General features: G+C 48.6%; 1 long non-coding RNA gene across 4 annotated transcripts in view; it reads right to left on the bottom strand.

Moving 5' to 3' along the window:
* The window catches only part of LOC116808619 (uncharacterized), a 178,839-nt gene that overhangs the window by 18,943 nt on the left and 132,833 nt on the right, over positions 1-27,063 (bottom strand). For 2 of the 4 annotated variants that reach the window (XR_012056879.1, XR_012056880.1), the window contains one exon: positions 10,124-10,248. The exons of the other annotated variants lie outside the window; for them this stretch is intronic. This is a non-coding gene — a long non-coding RNA (uncharacterized lncRNA). The remainder of the gene's footprint in view (positions 1-10,123; positions 10,249-27,063) is intronic. 4 annotated transcript variants of the gene reach the window in all.

Genomic DNA, 27,063 nt, shown 5'->3' on the forward strand with positions numbered 1-27,063 from the left:
CCAAAGCCCGGGAGAAGGCAGGAATCCATCCTGCCCAAAGCCTGGAGAAGGCAGGAATCCATCCTGCCCATAACCCTGGAGAAGGAATCCATCCTGCCCAAAGCCTGGAGAAGGAATTTATCCTGCCCAAAGCCTGGAGAAGGCAGGAATCCATCCTGCCCATAATTCAGGAGAAGGCAGGAATCCATCCTGCCCAAAACCTGGAGAAGGAATCCATCCTGCCCAAGCCTGGAGAAGGCAGGAATCCATCCTGCCCATAACCCTGGAGAAGGAATCCATCCTGCCCATAATTCAGGAGAAGGCAGGAATCCATCCTGCCCAAAACCTGGAGAAGGAATCCATCCTGCCCAAAGCCTGGAGAAGGCAGGAATCCATCCTGCCCAAAGCCTGGAGAAAGCAGGAATCCATCCTGCCCATAACCCAGGAGAAGGCAGGAATTCATCCTGCCCAAAGCCTGGAGAAGGAATCCATCCTGCCCAAAGCCTGGAGAAAGCAGGAATCCATCCTGCCCATAACCCAGGAGAAGGCAGGAATCCATCCTGCCTAAAGCCTGGAGAAGGCAGGAATCCATCCTGCCCAAAGCCTGGATAAGGAATTTATCCTGCCCAAAGCCTGGAGAAAACAGGAATCCATCCTGTCCATAACCCAGGAGAAAGCAGGAATCCATCCTGTCCAAAGCCCAGAGAAGGCAGGAATCCATCCTGCCCTTAACCCAGGAGAAAGCAGGAATCCATCCTGCCCATCACCTGGAGAAGGCAGGAATCCATCCTGCCCAAAGCCTGGAGAAGGAATCCATCCTGCCCAAAGCCTGGAGAAGGCAGGAATCCATCCTGCCCATCACCTGGGGAAGGAATCCATCCTGCCCAAAGCCTGGAGAAGGCAGGAATCCATCCTGCCCATCACCTGGAGAAGGAATCCATCCTGCCCAAAGCCTGGAGAAGGAATCCATCCTGCCCAAAGCCTAGAGAAGGAATCCATCCTGCCCAAAGCCCGCAGGAATTGCTGTGGAGGTGATCTGCTTAACAGTGATTCCATCCAGCAGGGCAGGAATCACCTCCCTAAAGGAAAATTCAACAAAGGGGCTGTGGGCAGAGCTGGATGTGCATTTATTGCAATGCAAGGGTGATCTGGTTTTCAATTTCTGCTAAAATGCTGCATTCAAACAGCGCCCAGGACTCCAAAGCATCAATTTCTCTGGTTTGTTCACTAAATTTAGCTCAGTTTTTTGTAAAGATCCTTGCTCTAAAATGGATTTATTTGTAACAGGAGCAAAGTGCTTCCTTCCTGTAAGGAAAATCCAGATAAAACTTATCAAATCAGAAAAGCCCCTGGTGAAGGTGAAGCCCGTGTGCAATGGGGAGGGATTCTCTAACCCAGGGCACAATTTATGTTGATTTTTAGAAGTGCTCAAACAACAGATAAACCTCGACAACTCCAAACTTCCCCACGCTCTTCTGGAAGGAAAAGGGAAACTTCTGGAAGTTTTCCAGATGATGTTTCCTGACTGTGGATTCTTTGTGGAAAAAGATGCTGTGAGTGTATTTCTGAGCTCCATCATTCCCTGAATGTGAAGAGCCACACTTGCAGAAACACACTTCCAGAGCCCGCAGGAAAACAGGGAAATGCATGGAAATGAGCTAATCTGGTTCAGGTTGGAATCACATAATTATATATCACATGAAATAGAAAAATGCAACTCATTAGGTTTTAAACAAATAACCTGTTGTGCCTTGTGAAGTTAAAAACGCAATTGCTTGTTCGATTAGAACACACTGAGATAATCTGAGCCCTTCAAGGAGAATTCCTGGTATTTCATGACTTAACTGCAGCCCAACCACGCTTGAATCACGAGCAGCTCAAGTTGGAGAGGACGCTGATCTCCAACTCCAGCAGCTGCTGCCTTTGGGAGCTGAAGGATTTTAATTTCCCTGCTGAATCAGAGCCCCAGACGCCTGCACTCGTTTCACCACTAATTAATGCACCCGTGGAGCTGTGCTAACTAGACCAGGACATATTTTTTGGGTTGCCTGGGTTGTCTGCACTGCAGCAATTTTCCTCACTGAGTGTCTGTAATTATCAGAGCCCAACTCCTCTGCTTCCTGAAATCCTAATTTGGGGATTGTGGGGGACCAGGGTTACTCCAGCCCAGGCTACCAACCACGGGGTACACCCAGTTCCTTCCTGTGCCCTGCTCTGGGTCTGCTGGTCACACCTGGCCACAGGGCTAGTCACACCTGGCCACTGCTCTTCCAAGGGAAGTCATGGAACCTCTCACTGAGGGTTTGCACAATTTGTGCTTTGAGTCTCCTTTCCTTTCCTTTCCTTTCCTTTCCTTTCCTTTCCTTTCCTTTCCTTTCCTTTCCTTTCCTTCCTTTCCTTTCCTTTCCTTTCTTCCTTTCCTTTCCTTTCCTTTCCTTTCCTTTCCTTTCCTTTCCTTTCCTTTCCTTTCCTTTCCTTTCCTTTCCTTTCCTTTCCTTTCCTTTCCTTTCCTTTCCTTTCCTTTCCTTTCCTTTCCTTTCCTTTCCTTTCCTTTCCTTTCCTTTCCTTTCCTTTCCTTTCCTTTCCTTTCCTTTCCTTTCCTTTCCTTTCCTTTCCTTTCCTTTCCTTTCCTTTCCCTTCTGATGTTTTTTATTTGGTTGTTGCCACAATTCATCCTTTATTAATGAAATGCCAGGTCATTTTCCCTCTGAACCTTTATGCCAATATTCAGCATTTCTTTCAGCTCAGCACCACTGTTCGTACCAACCTGCCTGGGACATGCTCCACTAAAATGTATTTCAGTTTTTTACCAGGTGTTGCAGCCTTGGGAAATATTCAACCTTGGGATGCAGTTCAGTCCTTTTATTACATTTACCTTTTTTTGTTTGTTTGTTTTGTGGGAAATGGAAATCCCAGGATTTTTAGCAAACAGTTGCTCTCTAAAAGCTGAGGAGAGGAAAGTTTCTATCAATGCATGTAAAAGATAATTATTGCCTGCTTTAGCAGTCATATCAACCTGTCTGAATGTCTCTATCCGATGCACTCCAAACCCTGCCAACATTTTTGCTGCAGGATTAAAGTTTTGATAGTCCTTTATATAAATTATGCACAAATTGTCAAACTTCAGCCAAATATTTGGGCCTTTCAAGCCCATCCTGGCTCCCAGAGTGAGCCACACATACCCCTCATTATTGATAATGAGGCCTCCTCTGTAAGGCTGAGACTCTGCAGGTTTGAATCTCATGGGAATAAAAACTATCCCCACCCCTCCAGGATGGGCCTTTTCCCTAAGAACACCACCCAGTATTATGGATTCCTGCTGGAGCTGCCCCTGAAATCCCGACCCAACCTCCTCCTGCCCCTCCTCATGGGCTCTGGCACATCAGCGGTGGGAACCCAGGACTTCCCTCTGGCTGCCCTGGGACCCTGGCAGGGGTCAGAACCCCCCTGGACAGAGCCCCCAGAGACACTGGCTGTGATCTCTGTCCATGGAAAAGAGTTTTCAATCTTACAGGATCAATTACAAGCTCTGAGTGTTTGATATAAGCAATAATTAAGTGTGGCACGGGTGCAAAAGTAAAATTTTAGGATTCTAGATGAGGGGTCCAAAGGGGACAAGATGGAGGAAATTGGGTGTGCCTTGTCCTTTTTCTCCTTCTTCATGCCCTCCATGTTTCACTGTGGTGTTGGCATTTTTCTGTTGGTTCAGGCTGGGGACACACTGTCCAACGTAGGTGACAGATATTGGCACGTTATTGTAAATCCAGCACAGGTAGTTTGTGGTATTTAATGTTTGTACCATCCCACTGAGGGCAGAGCCCCACACGCTGCCCTGCAGGACAGAGCTGCGGCAGGGCAGCAGAACATGGTAGAGATAAACAGAATAAACAACCTTGAAACAGCACAGACCAATTATGGCTTCTGCTTTGGCAGCGGGGCTGACAGACAGAGACTTTCTACAATTTTGGAATCATCGATACCTCAGATTCCGACACTCAGCCCAAAGTTATCCCTCAGCCCTTTCCTTCCTTCCCTGCCAGCTCCCTCCTGGGCTTGGATAACTCATCCCAGCTTTCCTGAAATCCCACAAACAACACCCAGAGCTGCTGCTCTGCCAGGCTGGCAGAGGCTCTGGTGAGGACCCCCCAAACCTGCTCCTTCTGCACCAGGAGCTGAAATGGAGCCCCCTGGGTGTCACCTCATGGGTGCTGCTGATGCTCCTGTCCCTTGGGAGCCTTCCTGGAGAGAAGGGAAGGTCCCCACCCGTGCACTGCTCCTTCCCAAGCCCAACCCCGAGGTGTCCCTGACCCCAGGACACCCCAGGTCCTGCAGCTCTGCCCAGGGCAGGAATCAGAATTGTCCATGTGGGCAATTCCCACCTGGTTACCAAACCCAGCTCCAGGGCAGCAAGTCTGGGTCTTGTCACCCTTTAGTCTTGCTCAGCTCTGGCTTCAGAAGATCCCAAGCCCGATGTCAGACTCCAGGTTATTTTGATTTATTCCACCCCTGACATCCAGCTCCAGGTTTTAATCTTCTTTATGCCCAAATCACCACTATTTTGGTGCATATGAGTGATGAATTTCAAGTATTGCATTTTAACTCCTGGCTCTCCCTGAGAAACTTGAGAAATGTCATGTTCTGAGTTCCTTCTACAAACAGGAGAGCAGAGAAGGAGCTGGGGTTTTTTGGGGTTTTTTTTTCTTCCATTTATCTGTGACTGGGAGTTTCTCTGCTCCAGAAAACCCCTCCCAAATTCCCAGGCAGCACAGGGAGCTTTGCAGCCCAGCAGCTTCTGCAGAGTGTCAGAAATAGAAGGGAAAAGAGCAGGGAAGAATGGGAAAATGCCCCCAAAGGGCCAAGCCCGCTCCCCCTGCGCTGCCTCAGCTGCACATCAGACATGCGGAACATTGAACCGTCCTCTTAAATATTATGACATGGAGAAAATCACATTGTGCTTTAACCTATCAACAAAGGAGCAAAGCAATTACACGGCTAAACACAGTCGAGGAAGACCCAATAAAGAGAAATCCAAGAAAATTTGGTGAAAATTCTTAAGGGGCCTTACAATGTTTAATCATGCTTCAGGCCTAAATTAATATTCTGCTTCTAATTCAAAAGCCTGAACCACCAAGGTACATCTTTTGGGTATTTTTAATAACCAGAGTACAACACTCGGTGAATTAGCAGCTGCTCTGACTGGTATTTTACTTTTTCTTTGCTTGCTCAAGTAAAGCAGTTAATATTGGTATAATCATCAAACTAACATTAGTCAGACAGAAGGACAGATCTTTTCCGTATTGTAATGCAGAACACAAAAAAAAATTAAACCAAGATTTAGAAATTCCTTTGTGTATTAAATAATTTTTCTTAGGTGGTTTCAATAAAACAAAAAAAAATTGTTATATTCACCCATTTTCTAAAACAAACAGCAGATTAAAGAGTACATAAACACATGGAAGAGAGGAAACACATGGAAGAGAGGGGAAAATCCCCTCATGTGCTGCTACCCACGGCTATCCAAGTGATGGGAGAAATATTTCTGGGAATATATCCATCCTGTTGGAATTGGTGGAAAAATGCCCTCCATAAAGGTGAAAGTCTTGGTCAGCAGATTTAATTCTGGTTTTGTTTTTTTTTTTTTCCTTCAGGTATTTGCAAATGGGTCACTGGAGGAGATTCCTGGCTTTACATCTGGTTTGTGAAATAACCCAACCAGGCAATATTGATTTACCCAATCTGAGAATAATCTCCAGTTGTCAGGGAGAAAGAGAATTTTCCTTCAAACAGGTGAGAAACAGAGCCTGGAAAGCTCAAAACTGCGAACAAAGGACATTTCAACTGCCTGGTTTGTGACTGCTGCTCTGGGGCTGGGGAACAGCCCAGGAGTTCCTGTCACAGGGGGGTGGGTTTGAAAATGTCTTTTCTCTTGAGATGGTTTCATGGCCTCGTTTGGTTCACTGTGGTTTCTGCATTTATTGGAGTTTATTCCGTTGCAGAACCATCAATCTGCAACAAGCTGGGTGTGCAACAACAATTCTCTTGCCAGGAGTGGCTGAACATGTTTATAAAAATATTCTTGAGTGTCTCCCTGCCCCCTGTCCCTGCCAGTGTTGAAATGGAAAACAGAATGACCCCTGTATTTTTTCTGGTTTTCGGGAGAGTTTGGAATCCCCTCCTTCCTTCACCCATTCCTGCATTCTCCCCACACAGACCCCACTGAGGCTACAAAGCCACACTGACCCCACCAACTCCTGCCCTCACCAGAGGCAGAACTATAAAAAACAATAAAAACTATAAAAAACCCAGTGAGCCCCAGTTTTCCCAGCAATTCCAGCCCACCTGTGCCCACATGACACTGGGGAAATGTTGGAAAGCACCTTTGAAGTGGAAGAACTATAAACACCTCACACATTTTTTTTTTTTTTACTGCGTGATTGATGCCACAGAATCCCAAAATCCCAGCATGGGTTGGGGTGGGAGGGACCTTCAAGCTCATCCCATTCCACGGGCAGGACATTGTGCCCTGGCCCAGGTGCTGCTGTGACTCGGGGCAGGTTGTGGGAGCAGACAGGGCTGGATTTGGAACCCCTAAAACCCTTCTTTGCCCTGGACTGACCAGCCCAGGAGCCCTCCCCAGCTCTGCAGCAGCAGCTGATAAACCTGAGAGGGATTAAAGGAGATTTCCAGAGATTTCAGGCTCTGATATCCCGTGGGACAGCGCAGGACACTGAGGGTGCCCAGGTCCCTGTGCCTGCTCCAGCGAGTCCCAAACCTCCCCAGTGTTTTCCTTGGATAAGAGTATTTGTAAAACGCTCAAACCTTGCATATAATGCGTAATGCTATTAAGTAGAATATCTAAAGTACTTAAACTAATTATGCCTATTTTGTAAGATTAATTATAATTAATAATTTAACATATTTTATCATTTAAGTCAGTATCCGTTCTGATCTTTAACTTTAGAGAGCACACTGTATACGTACTACATAATTAGGGCTTATGTATCACATAATTAGGGCTAAATACTAGGAAATCAGGCTAATTAGACCAAATCAAACTGAATTATTTAAGCTTTTTTTTTAATTTTAGATGTAGAATATTTAGTAATTAAATACTGATTTCATTTTCTCGTGCTGGCACATGGCACTTGTCTCTCAGCCGTACACAATGGAGCATTACCCAAGTGTTTGTCACCCAGGGAGGGACTGGCCAGGGAGGGCTCGGAGCCAGGCACAAGCCTGGAATTCGGGAGGAACTGGAGCATCACCCAAGGCACTAAGGGGTGTTCCCACAGCTCTGTGTCCTCCCTGGGAATGGCAGCAGGCCCGAGGAGAAGCTGCAGCAAGACTGCCCTGAGAGCCTCCCTGAGAGCTTCCATCAAATCTTCTCTCAGTTTCCCTCAGAGCTCCCTCAGGGCTCCCTCAGGGCTCACTCAGAGCTCCCTCAAATCTTCCCTCGGAGCTCCCTCAGAACTCCCTGAGCTCCCTCAGAGCTTCCATCAAATCTTCTCTCCGAGTTTCCCTCAGAGCTCCCTCAGAGCTCACTTAGAGCTTCCATCAAATTTTCCCTCAGAGCTCACTTAGAGCTCCCTCAGGGCTCATTCAGAGCTTCCCTCAAATCTTCCCTCAAATCTTCCCTCAGAGCTCCCTCAGAGTTCCCTGAGCTCCCTCAGAACTTCCCTCCGAGCTCACTTAGAGCTCCCTCAGAGCTCCCTCAAATCTTCCCTCAGAGCTTCCCTCAAATCTTCCCTCAAATCTTCTCTCAGAGCTCCCTCAGGGCTCACTCAGAACTTCCCTCAAATCTTCCCTCAGAGCTCACTTAGAGCTTCCTCAGGGCTCACTCAGAGCTTCCCTCAAATCTTCCCTCGGAGCTCCCTCAAATCTTCCCTCAAATCTTCCCTCAAATCTTCCCTCAAATCTTCCCTCAAATCTTCCCTCGGACCTCCCTCAGAGCTCCCTGAGCTCCCTCAGAGCAGTCAGAGCCTCCTTGAGATCTTTCCTGTGCTCCCTGCTGTGTCTGGGGGTCACAGCCGTGTCCGTGCTGTGTCCGGGGGCTCTGGGGTCACAGCCATGTCCGTGCTGTGTCCGGGGGTCACAGCCGTGTCCGTGCTGTGTCCGGGGGTCACAGCCGTGTCCGTGCTGTGTCCGGGGGCTCTGGGATGTCCCCAGGAGGAGCGTCCAGCCCTCCCCGGGCCCTGCCCAGGGCAGCAGCTCTGCCTGCTGTGCCGGGAGCTCCTGGGCTCAGCCCTGCCCGTGGGACAGACAGACACACGGGGACAGACGGACACACGGGGACAGATGGACACACAGGGACAGAAGGGGATGTGGGGACAGATGAGGACAGCCAGGGCTGAGGCTCCTCTCACTGGGGCTCCTCTCCAGGCTGAGCAGCCCCAGCTCCCTCAGCCTCTCCTGGCACAGAGATGCTCCAGGCCCTTTTCCAGCTCCAGCAGCTCCTGTCCCTGCTGTGCTGAGAGCTGGACACAGCACCCAGAGGTGCAGGATCGCTCCATTGGGGCAGGAGCAGTTCCTTCAGGGATCTCTGCAGCAAAGTGTCCCCGGTGTGTGGGGAAGCAGCTGCCTGCAGCAGCCTGTGCCTCACCACCGCTCCCTTCCAATCCTGAGCTGGATTAGTGAATACCAACCCTTGTAACACCCTGGTAACAACACCAAGAGATGAAACCCATCTTTTTGGCGATGGTTCAAAATCTCCCTGCTAGGAAGCGCTCAGGACAGATGTTGTCGGCCATATGACATCCACATAAGCATCAGAAAATAAAGTCTTTCCAACAAAGCCTGCCACTGGCAAAAGCAGCAGCAGCAGCAGTAACAGGGCTGCAGGCAGAACCCTCCGAGGGAGAGGCACCTGCTCCACCCCAGCCTCAGTGAATTCGCAGTTTATTTACAGATGTACACGTACAGATACAACACCTCCTGCTTTTCTGTGCAGACACATTCATTTCAGCATAATTCACCAAAAAACACAGGTTTTGTTACTTGGCATCAACCTTCTCTGCCAGAGAAGAGCCCGTTTACCGTAGCTGGCAGTGACAGGACAGGGAGCTTCAGACTGGAGGTGTGGGCTCGGATCATGGATTAGGGTCCATCCCCAGTACTGGTACTGCCTGCACCAGCCCCCAGAACAGAAACATTCAAATACGAGCACACCTCTGGTGCAAGACACCAGAAATATTCCTCCTCTTTAGGTAAATGTTAAGGGAATCCACAGGAGATCAAGGGCCCTGAAATGGAAATCATCCACATGCCAGGGGCTGGGGTCCCTGTGTGCCTGTGGCACTGGCTGATTCAAGCTCAGCCAAGTCAATAAAAGGAATCCTACAGACTTCCAGGGGCTCAGAGGCAGCTCTGAGCATGGGGGGCTTTGGGAAGGGAGTACTCCTTGTGTTTAAAGTGCTTCATGTGAGACTTGCACACTTTGGGTTTTTTCAACACCAGCCCTCGGATCAGAACCAGTGGGTTTGGGGGTGATGGTTCTAGAACCCACCCAGCAATGGGTGTGAGGGTATGGGGAATGTGGGCAGAGCCAGAGGAGCAGGAGGATCCCAGATCATCCAGTGAGACACAGGGCACAGGGGAATTGTGGCAGAGGGGGAAGCTCTTTGGGGAAAGAGGCAAATCAAAATTCAAATGTAAGGAAAGGCTGGGGATGTGGGGAGCACCTCTTCAGCACCTCCAGGAGCATCTCCAGGAGCATCCTCAGCGCTGCTACATCCCCATCCCTGCTTCATCCCCACATCTCCATCCCCATCCCTGCTCCATCCCCACATCTCCATCCCTATACCCATCCCCATCCCCATCCTTGCTCCATCCCCATCCCTGCTCCATCCCCGTCCCCATCCCTGCTCCATCCCCATCCCTGCTCCATCCCAGTTCCCGCTCCATTCCCATCCCCATCCCCATCCCTGCTCCATCCCCATCCCTGCTCCATCCCCATCCCCATCCCTGCTCCATCCCCATCCCGAGCAGGCAGCACACCCCCAGCTCCCACAGCTCCCACCCCTCTTTCCCAGATTCCTGCTGGAATTTCATGGACACAGGGGCAGAGTCCAGCCCAGGTGTGTGCGGGGCTCACGGACACCCTCAGCTTCATTTCCCTGCTGCCCTTTATGGTGCTCGTTAAAAGTACCTTTTTAATCTGACCTCGTTCCGCGCAAGGAATTAAAATTCCGAATGGAATCCCTGCTCTCAGCAGCTCCGTGGTGGGTTTGTCCCAGCAGAGGCTCCTGCTCCTCTCACAGCACAACCTCCTCGCTTGGTGGTGAAGCACAGAGAATAAACAGAGCTCTGAGCGCAAATAAACAATTAATAAACATTGATTTTATGGATTTCTGTTCCTGTCCTAGCCCTGTGAACAGTATCTGCCACATGCAATTCAGGAAGTGAAGCTGTTTTAGTTTTTTTTTTTAAGTAGTGTTTTCTAAATGATTCTTTTATTTGTAATTTATTATACATTTGAATTGGCCTGGAGACATCAGCTCAACATCAGCTGCACACGAGTTGTTTTAAAAGTCAATTTTAATTTACTGCCAGGAAAGGAACAAGATTTGTGTGTGTGTTTTTCTCTAACTAATTTTTTAATATTTGCCTTGATCTTACATAGAGATTTAGGCAAAAAGTCCCAATTTCAGCTCAAAAGAGGAATTATTTAGGAAACATCCAACATTTGCAAACAGGTAGCTCTCACTGAACCTGCAACATAGAATTAATCAGATTTGTGGCTATTTGTTACTTTGGTAAATTGGTATTATATGGGGATGCTTAACATGGAATAATACAGGAATGTCCTTAATCTACAAACTCCTTGTAAAAAATTAACTCACCTGATATAAGAAAAAAAGAGGCTTAATGAGCACAAGAGAACCACAGGACGCCACCACAAATTTTCGTTTTTAATTGAACAGACCCCTCCCTGTCCCCAGCTCAGAATATACAATAAATATTTGCATGTTCCAGGCATTTCCCAGCCATTGCCACCCCAGTGGCAGCTCCAGAACTTCACCTGCAGCACAAAGAACAATTTAACACCCATTAATAAAGGAATTTTCAGAGGAGCTCGTGCTCAAATTATATCAATCTGCTACTGTTCCAAAATAAACGCATCAGGTGGCATTTAAATGCAGGTGGCTAACCATTTTATCAGCGCGCATATTTAAGCTATTAGAAATATAATTAGAAAAATTAAATTAAACACACTTAATGCGGATTCTAAATCGAGCAACACCGTCCTTATCATTATGCCATTTTTATAGCAAATTATAAAGGATGCCTAAATTGTCCGGGTTTGTCGCTGACTGATAGCTGAACTGGGATAATTAAGTTGTTAACCAGGTACTTCAGTGGTCAGCGCGGTTCTGTAGCTCTGTCTGATCGCTCCCCCTCCTCCTGCGTGCGCCGAGCTCAGGGGAGAGGATGGATGGCACTTGACACTGCCCGGCTGCGCGGCCGCTGATTGCGCCCAGCCCTGTGCCACTCGATTATCCTGCCTCAGCCTGCTCCCCGCAGCTCTGCAGCCGCTGCATTCCCTGCAGCCCCTGCATCCCCTGCAGCTCCTGCATCCCCTGCATCCCAGCCCGGCCACAGCGCTCCGAGCCACAGGGCTCCCTGTGGCTTCACCAGCAATCCTCTGGCACCAGGGGTTCCAGAGTTCCAGGGCTTCTTCGTGTCCCCAGTGTGCCACCCCGCATCCCAAAGCTGGCCAGGGTCCTGCCAGGGCACCCAGGGGTGTTTCAGCACCGCCCCAGGGAAATCCCACTGCTCATTTATCAGTAAACAGCAAACCTGGCTAACTACCACCATCCCAGCCAAATCCCACCACCCATTTACCAGCAAACAGCAAACCTGGCTAACTACCACCATCCCAGGGAAATCCCACCTCTCATTTACCAGCAAACAGCAAACCTGGCTAACTACCACACCACCAGAGAAATCCCACCACTCATCTACCAACAAACAGCAAACCTGGCTCAAACCTGGTTAACTACCACCCCCCAGGGAAATCTCACCGCTCATTTATCAATAAACAGCAAACCTGGCTCAAACCTGGCTAACTACCACCCCCCAGCCAAATCCCACCGCTCATTTACCACTAAACAGCAAACCTGGCTAATTACCACCACCCCAGGGAAATCCCACCACTCATTTATCAGCAAACAGCAAACCTGGCTCAAACCTGGCTAACTACTACAGATCCTGGTCACAAACTACAGATCTTCATCAGAAACAACAAATCCTGATCACAAACTAAAAAATCCTGGTCACAAACAACAGATCTTGGTCACAAAATACAGATCCTGCTCACAAACTAAAGATCCTGGTCACAAAATACAGATCCTTGTCATAAACTAAAAATCCTCATCACAAACTACAGATCCTGGTCACAAAATACAGATCCTTGACACAAACTAAAAATCCTGGTCACAAACTAAGGATCCTCGTCACAAACTAAAAATCCTCATCACAAACAACCAATCCTCATCACAAACTAAAAATCCTCATCACAAACTACAGCTCCTGGTCACAAACTGCAGATCCTGGTCACAAACTACAGATCCTGGTCACAAAATACAGATCCTGCTCACTGCTACAGATCCTGGTCATAAACTAAAGATCCTCATTACAAACTACAGATCCTCATCATAAACTAAAAATCCTCATCACAAACTACCAATCCTGATCACAAACTACAGATCCGGGTCACAAACTAAAGATCCTCACTTTAGGACAGGAATGTCTGGGGTTTTCCCATCTGCACACAAAGAAGTAACACACAGGGTTATTCCTGCAATGTCACCAATAAAGATTTTGATGTTGTAACTCTGTTACAAAAAATCCATTTTGTAGGGAGGGTTTGGTTTCCCTCCTCCGGCTGCAATTTGGTGGAGAAGTAAAAAAATCCGCCGTGCTCTCCATATTTATTAACAAGTTCACAAGGATCTGGTGACTCCCTTTTAAACTTCTGAGCACAGGGAATATTCCAAAAGGAGCCTCCTGAAAGGGGAAGGAGCCACTCTGCCTGCTGGGGGGCATCCCTCCTTCCCTGGAGATCCTTCCAGGAGAGCAAACCGCACACACCCACACAGGCTGGGCAAGCAGGATTAAAGGAAATCCTTCCACATTGCATTTTCCTGCTTCTGCCCCTACGTGATCAGACTCCGCTATCCTTTCCAACAAATATGTAATTATTAGCATATAAATTTAACACCTAGCCATGCTATAACCACAATTCCTGCCTTATTTCCTTTACTTACTTCATCTGGAAAGTTATTTCTCTGGAATTATTGTTTTCGGGGGTTTTTATTGCAGAGTGTTATTTATTACTCAAATTATTATTAGCTTTCACACACCTGTCAATGCTATTTTTTTGATCTTTTTAAAATAATGTTAGTAAGTGGAGTAAGAGGCAGTGAGTAAGCTCCCTGCTGGGGCCACTCCTACCCTGGGTGTCCGAAATGAACCTGGCAGAAAACTGGGATGGATGGATGGATGGATGGATGGATGGATGGATGGATGGATGGATGGATGGATGATGGATGGATGGATGGATGGATGGATGGATGGATGGATGGATGGATGATGGATGGATGGATGGATGGATGGATGGATGGATGGATGGATGATGGATGGATGGATGGATGGATGGATGGATGGATGGATGGATGGATGGATGGATGGATGGATGATGGATGGATGGATGGATGGACGGAGGGATGGATGGAGAACCCCATGCATGAACACCCCACCTGAACTGCACCAGGCACTGAGGGGCAGCCCCAAGCTCCAGCAGCACACAGACACCATGGACACCTCAACATCTTTAATGGATCCAGACTCCCAGACTGGTTGGGGTGGGAAGGGACCGTAAATCCCATCCAGTGCCACCCCTGCCATGGGCAGGGACACCTTCCACTACCCCAGGTGCTCCAAGCCGTGTCCAACCTGGCTTTGAACATTCCGAGGGATTCAGGGGCAGCCACAGATTCTTTGGGAATTCCATTCCAGCCCCTCCCCACCCTCCCAGGGAAGAATTCCTTCCCAACATCCCCAGAAATCCCTTCCAGCACTAACACCTGATCCCTTCTGAGCAGCGCAGTCCCGCTGATCTCCAGGTGGAAATTCCCCTTTCCATTGAACACCACCTCAGACGAAGCACCTGCACCCCAAATGTCACATCCCACACACTCCACACTCCCAAACCAGACCATTCCCTCATCTTCAACACTTTGTGAGACCTGGACGACAACCAGGGCCAACTTCAGAGATGGACCTTTGGAAATTAATTATTTTTCTTTATATCAAAATGAAAACAAAGCCCACAGTCACCACTAAGCAAAACCCTCTCCAAAACTCCCTCCAGTGTGAGGGACTTCTGCTCCACCACCTAAAGCATGTGGGTTACTGCCTGCAACACACAGTCTGATTTTACTTGAAGTTTTATGAAGTCTTCAATATTTAAAGGTTCATTACTTGAATTTTTATACCAAGAGGAAAATAAAATAAAGTACATCAACATGGAGAGGCAGGGTAATTCCAGCATTATTTTCTAGCATTATTTGCTCAGCAATCTCAGTTTATATTGCACACACTGCCATAAAACACTGAGGAGAAATCTGCATAACAATGGAAGCGGCTGGACAACACAACAGGCCAATATCAGCTTTTTATTCCCCGAGTATTCTGCATTTTACAACTAACTGTATAAAAAAAATAAGTTGCTTTATCTAAAGTTTCAAGGAAAGGAGACAATGAGCAACACTTGGGACTTTCTGTTAATTTGTCCTTTCAGAGAAACGATTGTGCTGTGGAATCCAGAGGAACAGCCTCTCTCTTTTCTGGGGGTAAAAGCTCTGAGATTTTATGGCTTTTAAGGTACTGCACTTCAAGCAGGTCAGCTACAAAAGGTTAGCCTGAAACATTCTAAACATTAATTGGGAAGAAATAAAAATAAAGAGTCCATGAAGACCCCTTCAATCTGATGATTTGGGGAAGATTAGATAATCCTAAATGAAAGGAAGCAACAGAAGGAGAAACTGGGAAATCCCTGGGTTTGCAGCCACGCTGATTTCCGTAATGCATTCTCGATTGCCAATAAACAGAATTATTGCTGCACAGGAGAACCGTGTGGTCTCTACTCTATCACTACAGAGGGCAGCAACAGACAACAGAGCTCTTTAGCATGACAGAGGGAATGTTGAACATTCCCAGTAAACAGGGAACGGGGATTGGGATCTGCCTGTCCCACATTCCAGCCTCCTTGGGATGGGAACAGGCTGGGAAAGCCTTTGGGAAGCCTGGATGCTCAAGGAGCTGAGCCCTTCTCCTGCCGATCCAGCAAGGCCAGATACTGCAAATCCCCCTAAACCACGAGTCACAACTCGGGGATGGAGCACAGGGCCACGAGCTGGATCCTCTTGGGGTTCTCCTGCTCCAGCTCCTGGGACGTGGCCAGCACAAAGTCAGGGCTGGAAGGGAGCCCTGCCCAGCCCGGAGAGCAAAGTGTGCACAGCACAACACTCCTGCCAGGACCCAAGGATGGGCTCGGGGGAAGCTGCTCCTCCGGATGCATTTGAAGGACTTTCTGTAGGATTATTTGAGCAGCAAAGCCGTGCTGGGGGCAGCGTGAGGCTCAGGCACAGCTCGAGCACTGGGCACAGCCTCCTCCAGCTCCGGCTGCAGATGCAAAGGAGGGCAGCAAAGGTCTGATGATCAAACGGGCAGAAAATGACTGACAACACGGAGCCCGTTCAAAGGAACTAATGGAATAATTAGTTCCAAAAAGACTAAAAAGACTGAAGAATTCATGATGTCATAAAAAGCAGAGCTACTTAAATTGGATTAGAAAATAAAAATGACACGAACATTGTAAATATTCACAGATCACATCATTGACGTGTAATGTGCCGTTAAATGATGTCAAATTAAAGGGGAAATTACATGTGTAAGAACTAGGAAGAATAAAGGGAAGACATTTTAAAGATGCACAGTCCTTCAAGTGAAAATCCCTCTCGTATATCAGGGCTGATCACTGCAGGGATGGGGAAACTATGAGAGAAGAATAAAATAAAATATGGGAAAGAAAACAGAGGGTAAAAACATCTCAATTTAAGGCTGTGGTGAAAGGCAGTTAACTCCCGAGCGCTTCCCCTCTGCGTGGCTTTGCCAGGCGCTCCCAGCCCCAGCCATGCCCAGACCGGGCTCAGTCGCTGCTGAAGCCTGACTAAAATCACTCCTAATTTATCCCAAAAGCCGGTGGTCAGGTGTGCATCCACTCGGAGAGCCCTGAGCGGGGCCAAGGGCCCGGCTGGAGGGGCACCTCGGTGTTATGGTGAGCTCCTGGACACCCTGTGCCCCCCTTTCCCCGGGCCCTGTGACTCTGATCAGGATAACCCCTGGATCCTCCTTCCTGCCCCAACGGGGAGCCAGGAAAGCCCACCCTGTCCAAAACCTATATAGACCCCTAAAACTTTCTGCTCTTTCTCTTTTGCCCCACTCTCCATGGACACCACAGAATAAAGAGAGCTGTTCCAACTTCCCTGGGGTAAGAGCCTCTTTTGAATACTTTTCCCTCTCCTGGAATTCCTCCCCTCACAGCCCCATATCTCTGAGCTAGTCGGATTATTCGGGGGGCTGCGTGGAGGGGGGGAAACTATAGAAATTACACCTCAGTACCCGGTGAATTGGGGTGCGATTAACCCCGAGCTGCCCGAGCCAAAGGCGGGGATGGCGCTTGGGAATCCTCTCCTTGCCATGGGAAAAAGCCTGTCTGGATCCATCCCCTCAATCACACAGGGCAGGGGAGAGGCTCCCATCCCCTCAGCCAGGCTGAGATCTCATCTCGGCACAGTTGTGGCAATTAATTTACCTCCAGCACACTCTTTCAAGTGAGTTGGGGGAGCAGGGGGGGCCCCCAGCCTCTCCCCCTTCCCTCCGTGCGCCATCGGAATCTTCTGTTCCAAAGGTGGCATTTCAAGCTCCCGAAAATACCTGCATAATAAAGGGTAAGAGCTCCTCTGCACACAGATATATGTACATATCTTTCCTGCCTCGTGGGCCCTTCCGCCTCCAAACTCCGTGAGGTGTCAGCGACACGTCTGCGATGGGAACTCGAGATTATCGGCATTATCTCACCCACCCTGCTGATAAGATGGGCTGATGCCGGCGCTAACGGGAGCTGACTCTGCTCCTCAGCAGCGCTGCCAGGCTGCTGGTGGCATTTCCTCAGCACTGGGGCCCTTTCCATAGGAAATTCTTGTCCCCCGGAGTTTGGAATGGGTTGGGTTGGAAGGACCCCAAAGCCCATCTCATCCCACCCCTGCCCATCTCATCCCACCCCTTCCACTGTCCCAGGCTGCTCCAGCCCCAAGTCCCTCTGGGCAGGGAGAGCATTTAGGCCGAGCACACAATCACCACCCTGTTGGAGGTGGCCGCGCCGTTTGGGCTGAATCCCCCAGTGATGCTCTCCGCTGTCCGGCAGGTCCAGCAGATCCCGGTGCTGGCATGGAACGGAGCACTGGGCACCACCAGGAAGCCCCTGGCACATCCCAGGGTGGCTCATGCTGGAATTACCCAGCTCAGACATAAATGTCAACACCTGCCCTGCTACAAAAATGCCAGGAGATCCTTAATGATCCCCACGTCAGCTTTGTCTGGGAGCCAAAAGAGGAATATTTACATCCCGGGGACTCTCACACTCAACCACGTGGAAATGCAGAAGAATTTGCGTGAGAAAAAGGGCAACCTTTTATTTTTTTCTTGTCTGAGTTGCAATGGCAGCACTTGAGTCCCTCCAGAAACACGACTTGAGTGATTCGATCACTCCTGGGAGCCTGGTTTGGTGTTGTCAGTGCCCAGGTGTTGCCCAGACGTGAGGAAGGGCAGGCAGGAGATGAGGCAGGAAGGCACAGCCCAGGACATTTAAAACTCCAGGATATTTAAGCTGCTTCAGCCCCCAGCCCTGCCTGGGGTGTCAGCAGCCCCCTGTGCCTGGGGGCACAGTGGGGACAATGTCTCCTTGTCATTTATGTAAGTCCAACCCACAGCCAGCAGCAATTTCCGAAGTGGGGCTGTCTGAGCCCTGGGAGCAAACAAAGTATTCCGAGGTCTTTATTTGTGCAATGGCATTTCCATGCTGACCGCAGGGATCTGCTGGGTGCGCTGGCATTGTCTCTCTAACAATCTGAAAATTACTCTGATAATTATCTCGGAGGTATTTTCCAGCCTCCATTGTTCCCCGAGTCTCAGCTCCAGAGAATGCATCGCTCTTTTGTTCACTGACTTTTCACGTGTCCTAAGTGCACACACGAACCGGTTCCCAAACCCAAAGGAACTACCATGACCCAAAACCTCTCACTCATTTGCAGCCATGACCCAAAACCTCTCACTCATGAGAATCCCCGATCTAACAGGAGCTCTGTCAGGGCTGAGGATCCAATATATCACGAGTCTCCAGGAAAAATAGAGCCCAGCTAAATAACTTGGGAAATATTCCACTTGTAATGGCATTGCAGAGTCAATCAATTTAAACCTAATAAAGACGACGACAGACAATGAATAGAAAGTTCAAGGACTTTTCACCCAGGGCTTTGCTATGGCTGGAAGTCAACCTGCTGAAGTCTGGGGGACCCTACAGACCCTGGGATCAGCTCCAGGGATCAGGATCAGGAAAAAAAGACACCTTCCACTTCAGGGAACAATGCTCTGAAAGCCCTGGAAAAGCAGTGGGAATTGGAACACTTTTGGAGGCAAGGACAAATTTTCGTATTTTTTTCAGTCATAACTCATCTTTTCATCCCCTGGCTTCATCTGTGAGCTTTATCACAGACCAACGTTGTGGGCACAACAGAGTATTTGCCTTGACTTTGCTCTGTGCTTCCACTGGCGCTGGGAGGTTAATGCAGCTCATTAGCAATGCATCTCACTCCGGGATTTATTCCTTTCTTCCACGTTTATTTCCCTAACTACTGCTTGTTCTTGCACAGAACCTAAGGGAAGGACCAGTGCAGGAGACACGGTTTAACGGTTTAATGGAGGGGTTGGTTTACAACCCGCAGCGTGGAATCCATTCCGTGTTTAAAAACAGGTGATGGTTTCACCCCTCCTGCTCAGAGCACCAGTGACAACCTCCCTGGGACACCAGGAGCAGAGGCTTTCCATGGAAATGCTGCTTTTGCTGCCTTTGCCCGGGTGTGGAGTGAGCTGCAGATTGCAATTGGGATTCAGCGCAAGATGAGCCTCGGAAGCGCGAGGTGGAAAAACCAAATCGAGGTGGAAAAACCAAATTGAGGTGGAAAACCAAATCGAGGTGGAAAAACCAAATCGTGTTTGCTCCTGCCAGGTGCTGAGACTGCCTTGGGATGCAGCAATGTCGGGGGCTGTGTCCCCATTTCAGCCTGGGAGCTCCAGGAGCGGGCAGGGATGGGGGGACAGGGTCACAGCACGCCCAGAGGAGCAGCTCAGGCCCTGGCAAGGACCAAGAGCTCCACATGATGACACAGCAGAGCCAAATTTGGGGAAAGAGAGGCACAACCAACCTGCTCCGTGGGGAAAGAAAGGTGGGAGAGGACAGTCTGGGGAGGAAAGCTGGGAAAAAAACCATGTTTGAAAGAAAAGGGGGAAAACTCAAAGGTTGTGAACAGCAAAGATCTGAGGCTGATGAGGAGAGAGCAATCACAGAATCATTAAGGTTGTAAAATGTGGGAATCCAGGGCTTCCCTCTGGCTGCCCTGGCAGGGCTGGGACCCTGGCAGGGGTCAGAACCCCCCTGGACAGAGCCCCCAGAGACACTGGCTGTGATCTCTGTCCATGGAAAAGAGTTTTCAATCTTACAGGATGAATTACAAGCTCTGAGTGTTTGATATAAACAATAATTAGGTGTGGCATGGGTGCAAAAGTAAAATTTTAGGATTCTAGATAAGATTTTAGATTCAAAGGGGACAAGATGGAGGAAATTGGGTGTGCCTTGTCCTTTTTCTCCTTCTTCATGCCCTCCATGTTTCACTGTGGTGTTGGCATTTTTCTGTTGGTTCAGGCTGGGGACACACTGTCCAACGTAGGTGACAGATATTGGCACGTTATTGTAAATCCAGCACAGGTAGTTTGTGGTATTTAATGTTTGTACCATCCCACTGAGGGCAGAGCCCCACACGCTGCCCTGCAGGACAGAGCTGCGGCAGGGCAGCAGAACATGGTAGAGATAAACAGAATAAACAACCTTGAAACCAGCACAAATTAATTACAACTTCCTCTTTGGCAGTGGGGTTGAAAGACAGAGACTTTCTACAATCTCAAAATCATTTAAATACCACAAATTCCATCAGTAAAGACCTTTAAGTTCATCGAGCCAACTCTCTTTCAGTGCTGGAGCTTCTCTCCCACTGTCCATCAGAGGCACCTTGGAGGACAGAAGGGTCAGAATGTCCTGGGACAGTCGGGTCAGAGGGAAGGGGATAGAAAAGACCAGTGGTAATTAATGCACAGCTACAGAGGGAGTGGGAAAATGAAGCAGATGGGAATTTGGAAAGCCTCATGGTGAGATGGTGATTTTTTACACCAAGATTTGATCTGTATTAACCCTCTAGCATTGAGCTGGGCCCTCCAAAATCCAGCTCTGCAAAGACAGCACCCACTACTTTCACTGGGAAGAGCAGCGACCTCTCCCAGTCACCCACTTTCCAGAGTGATGCCCTGGTGAGCCCATGATTATGGACACAGCCATAATAAAATGCACACACAAATAAAATGCACCTCATAAAAGCACCAAATAAACCCTGCAGCCTTTGCATCCCACAGCATCAGGGGAACTTCTAGTTTTGGGAATTCCACAGCTACCACAGGAATGACAACATCCCTTGCAACTGCTGAGTGCCATGGTTAAATATTCCCAAGGAGGGAAGCACAGCAGTGTAGGGCTGGAGCACTGATATCCCTGTGCAGAGGGATCCAGCACAGTGTAATTAACACATGCAAAGGAGTTGTGTTCATGGAAAGCAGGACAGAGGTCCAGGCATCCCTCACTGGGTGCAGGCCCTGACCAGGAACTCGAGAGAACAGAGCCACTCCTGCCTCACAACAGGCCTGTCATCCAAAACAGAGGCTCTCTCTTTTCCTGATATTCCTATTTTCCCAGAGAAAATCCCCTCCAGAGAGGTGGATCCCATTCCAGTGCAAACCACTGTTGTACCAGAGTGATTTTAAAATAAAATTTAAAACAACCCCAAACAGGCCAAAACTTAAAGTTGTCTTATTTTCAGGCATTTCCTGGGCTCTGCCCCTGAGGCATGGATGGGACACACCTACACCCAGGCACTGATTTGCAGGGACTGCAGTTGTGGGGATGTGGAATGAGAGCTCCAGCCCAAAGCGTTCCATGGTTCTGAGAGGGGAGGGAGGGATGAGAGCAACAAGGAGCTTTACACAATTTTATGTTATTGAAGGCAAAAAGATTCTCCTGCTCTTCACAATGCCACAGAATCATGGAATATCCTGAGCTGGAAGGGATCATTGATGCAACAAGGATGATGGATCCAGCTCCTGTCCCTGCACAGACACCCCAAAACCCCACCTGAGCACCCCTGGCAGTGCTGTCCAAAGGCTCCTGGAGCTCTGGCAGCCTTGGGAATGTGCCCATTCCCTGGGGAGCCTGGGCAGTGCCAGCAGCCCCTGGGGCCTGAGCCTTTCCCTGTCTCCATCCCAAATTCTCCAGCTTGGAGCTGTCCCTGCACTCCCCCTCCTAAGGATGTTGAAGGCCACCATGAGGCCTCCCCTCTCTATGCTGAATGTAAAAGATTTGGATTCTCTAAACTCAAAACAGGCCCCTTGCTCCCCTCCGTGCTGCAAACTCAGCCCCAGTGTTTAATGCCCACTCAGATCAAATACTGCTACCTGGAGGAATAAATCTCACCAGAATGAAACCATTTACTGCTAAATCAGCAGCTAAGGAGCCCGTATTCCTTTTAATTCTGGGTTCTTCATGCTAGATTGAAAGAGCAGACATTAGACAAAGCTTATTCACCATCCTGGAGTGACTGGGAGCACTGAGAGCTCCAGGCTGCTGCTCCCTGAAGTTTATCCCGGAGCCAGATCCAAACAAAGGCTGCAACAGGAGCCAGCTGTTGACACTCTGTGTCACGAGCTGCATATTAAATGATTCATCAAATGCTGTGTCACAACCTGGATAAAGTCCTTAAAGCACAGGGCCCTCCTCCGTTCCTTTTGTTTTTAGCAGCAAAAAATATCTGGATAAACCTACAGTTGCTGGAACAGCCTTCCTTTCCAGAAACCACTCCCTGTTTAGTGCAAATATTCCACCTAAATCGTTATTAGGGAAAATGCCAGTCACCAAATTTCAGTAAATAGTACTGAAAATAAATAAGCAAAAATTATTATTATTTATCCAGTGTAAAATTCAGTAAACAGGGCTGAAATAAATAAATAAATTAATGAAATGAAATGCACCCAGAACATTTTGGAAAATGAAATAATAGATGAGTAAATAATTTCCCTGGCTGCTGTGGAACGGCAACGTGTTATTGTAACCTGCCTTGTATGCTCCGTGTAAAGCACTGTAAATTATGATTTGAAATTATCATGTTAGATTAGGTTTTCTGCAGCTTAATATATTGTAATATAATATAATTGCTCAATGCAAATGAGCTACTGTACAGCTTTGGCATGGGGCTGTTCTGGAGCCGAGCATTTTACACATTCCGGTGAAGTGCGGGTTATTAAGAAACAAATTATAACGAAGCTAAATTTAGTTGGGAGCCAAGATGCTGTCAGTGCGTGGCGGTGCCAGTGCCAGGAGGTGTCTCAGGGAGCTCTGACACCAAGGCTGGGGCAGCTCAAGCAGCTCCACACACACCTGCTCAGGTAAGAGCTGCTTTTCCACGAGGGCACACGTTGGTCTGGCTGCCTGGAGCTGAGGAATGCTGCAAAGTCACCGCTGCGGCTCCAGATCCCGCTGCCAAACGCCCTTTCCCAAATAAACCACTCGGGGATGATTCTGCTCCCACACTGCTCCCACAGAGGGAGGTCTGGGCTCACGTGGCAGGACAGAGGGGGCACATGGAGGTGACACAAGAGTTAAACACAATAAAATGAGTCTCCGCAGCCTCCAGAATCAGCCACACAGCCCTAGAATGGTTTGGGCTGGAAGGAGCCTCTGGATCACCCAGTCCAACCCCCACCAAGGCAGGGCCACTAGAGCAAGTGACACAGAAATGCATCCAGGTGGGTCTGGCATGTCCCCAGAGACTCCCTGGCCACCCTGGGCAGCTGCTCCGGGGCTCTGCCACCCTCAGTGCGGTGGAACTTGTTGTGCTTTATTTTATGGGCATCCCCGTCCTGTCAGTGGGCACCGCTGGAAAGGCTCTGGCACCCTCCTGTGCCAGCCCTTGGAGTTATTTGTGTGGATTGACGAGATCCCCTCTCAGCCTTCCCTCCCCTGGATCCAGCCACCCTTGGTGCCGCTGACCCTGTGACCCACCCAACAGGCACGGCTTTCCCTCCTCATTTCCATCCACAAGGCACGGGAAACAAGAGTTGCCGGTAGATGTGCCAGGAGAATGCACTTCCTAAATAATACATTGCCTTGTAAATTGTCCATCCAACTGTAAATTCCAGAAGAAAAATTAAAATGTGTTTCTTCAGCCCTTTCCGCGCGGCGCTCGCTCCGCACGGCGGCATCCCCGCGTCCCCCCAAAAGCGTGGGCACCGATGGGTTGGGTCCAGAGCAGGAAAAACCTGCTCCAAAGCAATTTATTATTAATGCCAGAATATTCTTGCTAAACAGTTCTGATTATTTCACAAGAAAGAGGTCAAGGTATTGGAGAAAGGGATTTAATCAAATAAACTCTCAATCTCTCTCCAAATAGCATTTTCATCCGGCTGCATGTAAATTCATCAGCTGACTCGCCTCCCAATGCCCATGCAAGGTTAATCTGCTATGACTGTTAAAACTTCTCGGCGATGCCTTTGGAATAACGATTTACACCGGGATCAGCCGTGCCAGTCACCCCAAACCAGTTCCTCATCCTCCTCCTCCAAGTCTGGCCCGGCCCCCAAGCTGGCAGAGCTGGAGCTGAGCCCCTTCTTGGGCTGCACGTCACCCCACAAGCACTCCTCGTTTCTGCTCAACTCCCCGAGTTTTCATGGCCATCAACAGCTCCTTCCAAGCCCTGAGCCAGGGAAAATCGTGACTTTTCAGGAGTATTTCCTGCATCACCGAAGCACTCGTGCTGGGAAACAAAGCAGGGTGGGCATAGCCAGAGAGGAAATGGAATTTCTCTGGTGTTCTCAATTCAATATTGCCCTGCTTTGCTTAAATAAGGAGCCAAGGAATTTATCCCAGCCATATCCCAAGGTGAATTTCGTGGCAAACACTAATAATCCCTCCTGGCCACTCTACACTTATTAGGCAAACCCTGCCTCCTAGCAGTGCAAATCTACCTGTGTTTTTAAAAAGGATCTTTGTGAACTTCATGTTTAAACACAGGATTATGATATAGCTGTAAACTGCACATTCGGTCAGAAATGGAGAACTGCAATTTTGGGGTTTGTTTAAAAAAAAAAAAAAAATCCCGAATGCCTTTTGATCCAGAACTAAAAAGGAAACTGAAATACAGCAGGCAGGCAGGATTATTCTCAGCCCTATTTTTTTAACTCTCTTCTGTCTAAGCCTGGCCGCAGATTCTGCGTTTGGTGGAGTATTCTGTAGGTATCTGTGCAGCCAGGTCAGGTTTATGAGATGTTCCTGAGAGCCACAACGTGGCTCAGAGGATCTTCCCCAGCCTCCCACGGGCACAGGCGACCCACGCCGCCCAGCAGCCCCCAGGCAAGCCCAGCCTTCCTCTGATTTTATTTCTCCTGAGCGACCACTCTCATTTATTTGTGCCACGCACAGCCCCGCACCTAAACCCGCACCCTGCAGCCTCAGATGGGTCTCAGACAACATTTCCTGCTCAAAATCCGGGAGGATTCCTGCAACCCACGGTGTCCATCCCTCGACAAGGAGGCAGCAGCTGCAAACTCTGCCTCAGCCGGGGAGGAAGGAGGTGTTGTGATGCTGCTGCTCCGCGCCCCCGGTGCTCCCCGCACCTCTCTGGAAGCTCAGACACCATTTTACATGAGGATGCTTTCTAAAAAGCCCAGTGTAACTGTCTAATTAAGAGCGGAGTGATTGGCTGGTTCATGGACTCTGTGACAGTTCTGACAAATACACATATTGGCACAGCCCTAACCTCACTTCACAGTTTGCAACACAAAGATGGTATTTCCAGAAATGTGCAGAACACTCTGATACAAAGCTTCACCTTGTCTAGTGCTATTCCATTTAATTTTTTATTAACTGCCTGAACATATGCCATTCTAGGAGAGGGTAATAGTTACAAAATGTCAGCAGAAACATTTAAACTGCTCAAATGTAAATGATTTTATAAATTTGTAATGAAAGGTAATTGTCATGTGGGAAAAGTAACAGAAAAACAGATATGCGTAAATGTAAAACCGGCAAAAAATACATCTGACTGGTCGAAGGCAGCAAAATCTAAGTGTGTTTTAATGACCACTGTAAGGAGTATTTAAATAAAATTAGCTTCATACGCAGAAAATGTGAATTCTATAATATTTTATTTTCTAACATTAGCAAAGTTCATAATAATGAAAAGACCTCATGGAACTTTAATGCGCCCAAATTCATTAAACAGTAGGACATTAAGATTCCTCACCTCATTTTAAAAAACAAATAAATCAAGTCAGATAACATAAATACAAAGCCGGCGCCGGCAGAGCCCGGCTTTAAAAGACCAATATTGGAGCGCGCTCGGTTTCTTTACTTTCCGCTAAAATGAGAAACAATTTGGTGATTAATCCCTTCAGCGATGCCGTGCTGGGTCAGTGCTCCCCGAGATGTCAGCCAGGAGAAGACTCGGGCGCAGAGGGGAGTTTTTCCTCAGCCACCACACAGAGCAACCACCTCCCAGTCAGGTTTGCGGGCAACCATCTTTAAATGCTTGAGCTGCTCTGCGTGGCCATGACAAGATTTGCAATTCCCCACGTTTATTTACACACCATCACCCCAAGTAGACATCACATGGAAGTGGCATGGTCGCGGCTGACCCCAGGGTAGTGGCTGTCTCTGCCGATCGCGCTCGCTGCTGCTCGGCGATTGAACCCCGCCGCCCGCCCCGGCTGCGTGCACGCTGCGCCGCGCCGCAATAAAATTAGCAGAAGCTTGTCAGGGGATATTTTCTACTTTTACGCTGACAGACACTGGACAAACATGTCTGCGTCTCAGGGAGCCGCCGAGCCGCCCGCTCTGCGGGAATGGACAGCCAGGATGGAGCACCCCGTGAAGGCCGCCTCGCTTCCCCTGCCTGGATCAGGGGGGGAAAAAACCCCAAAATTACCACTCGGTTTTATTTTTATTGCTTTCCTGCATCCAGCCCTGCGTAAGGCTGGACACGCAGGACGAGTTAGCGAGCCAGAAATTAATAGAACGGCAATCCATCCTGTTCCGGAGGCAGAAGCTGGGGGGAGGAAGGGCCCCTCGCAGCCTGTGGAGGATGCACAAATTGCCTGGTACCTGCAGCCCACGTCAGAGCTCACCTGCCACCCCGCTGCCCCCGCCAGCCTGAGCCGCATTAATTTCTTTAAGGGCTTTCGCAAATAAACGAAAGAAAACGCTCGTTTGTTTCGGAATCGGGAGCCCAGGGAGGCTAACGCGGTAAATAGGGGAAATTTACCATCCGTAATGGGAACATTTTTAAATAAAACCACCTAATATGTTTAGTAATCTACACCAATGTAATTTTATTAGCTATTCAGTGCAGTTCTTACATCAAACAGCCTCAGAAGCCCCAGGATCATTTTATATTCACTGGAAGACAGAAAGAAATCCAAAACCTAGTTAAATAAATTGTTCATTTATTCCTTTCCTTTTATGCACCAAGATCTACATGTGGTCATTAATTATAAAGAGACTATTATAGCACCATATTTTCATTCAATACGATGTCCTGGTATATATCAAAGAAGTCCCATAATTAAAACAGAAGGGCCACAATGACAATTAAA

The sequence above is a fragment of the Taeniopygia guttata genome, chromosome 7 (genome assembly GCF_048771995.1).
Source record: "Taeniopygia guttata chromosome 7, bTaeGut7.mat, whole genome shotgun sequence".
In the NCBI taxonomy this organism is placed as follows: domain Eukaryota; kingdom Metazoa; phylum Chordata; class Aves; order Passeriformes; family Estrildidae; genus Taeniopygia; species Taeniopygia guttata.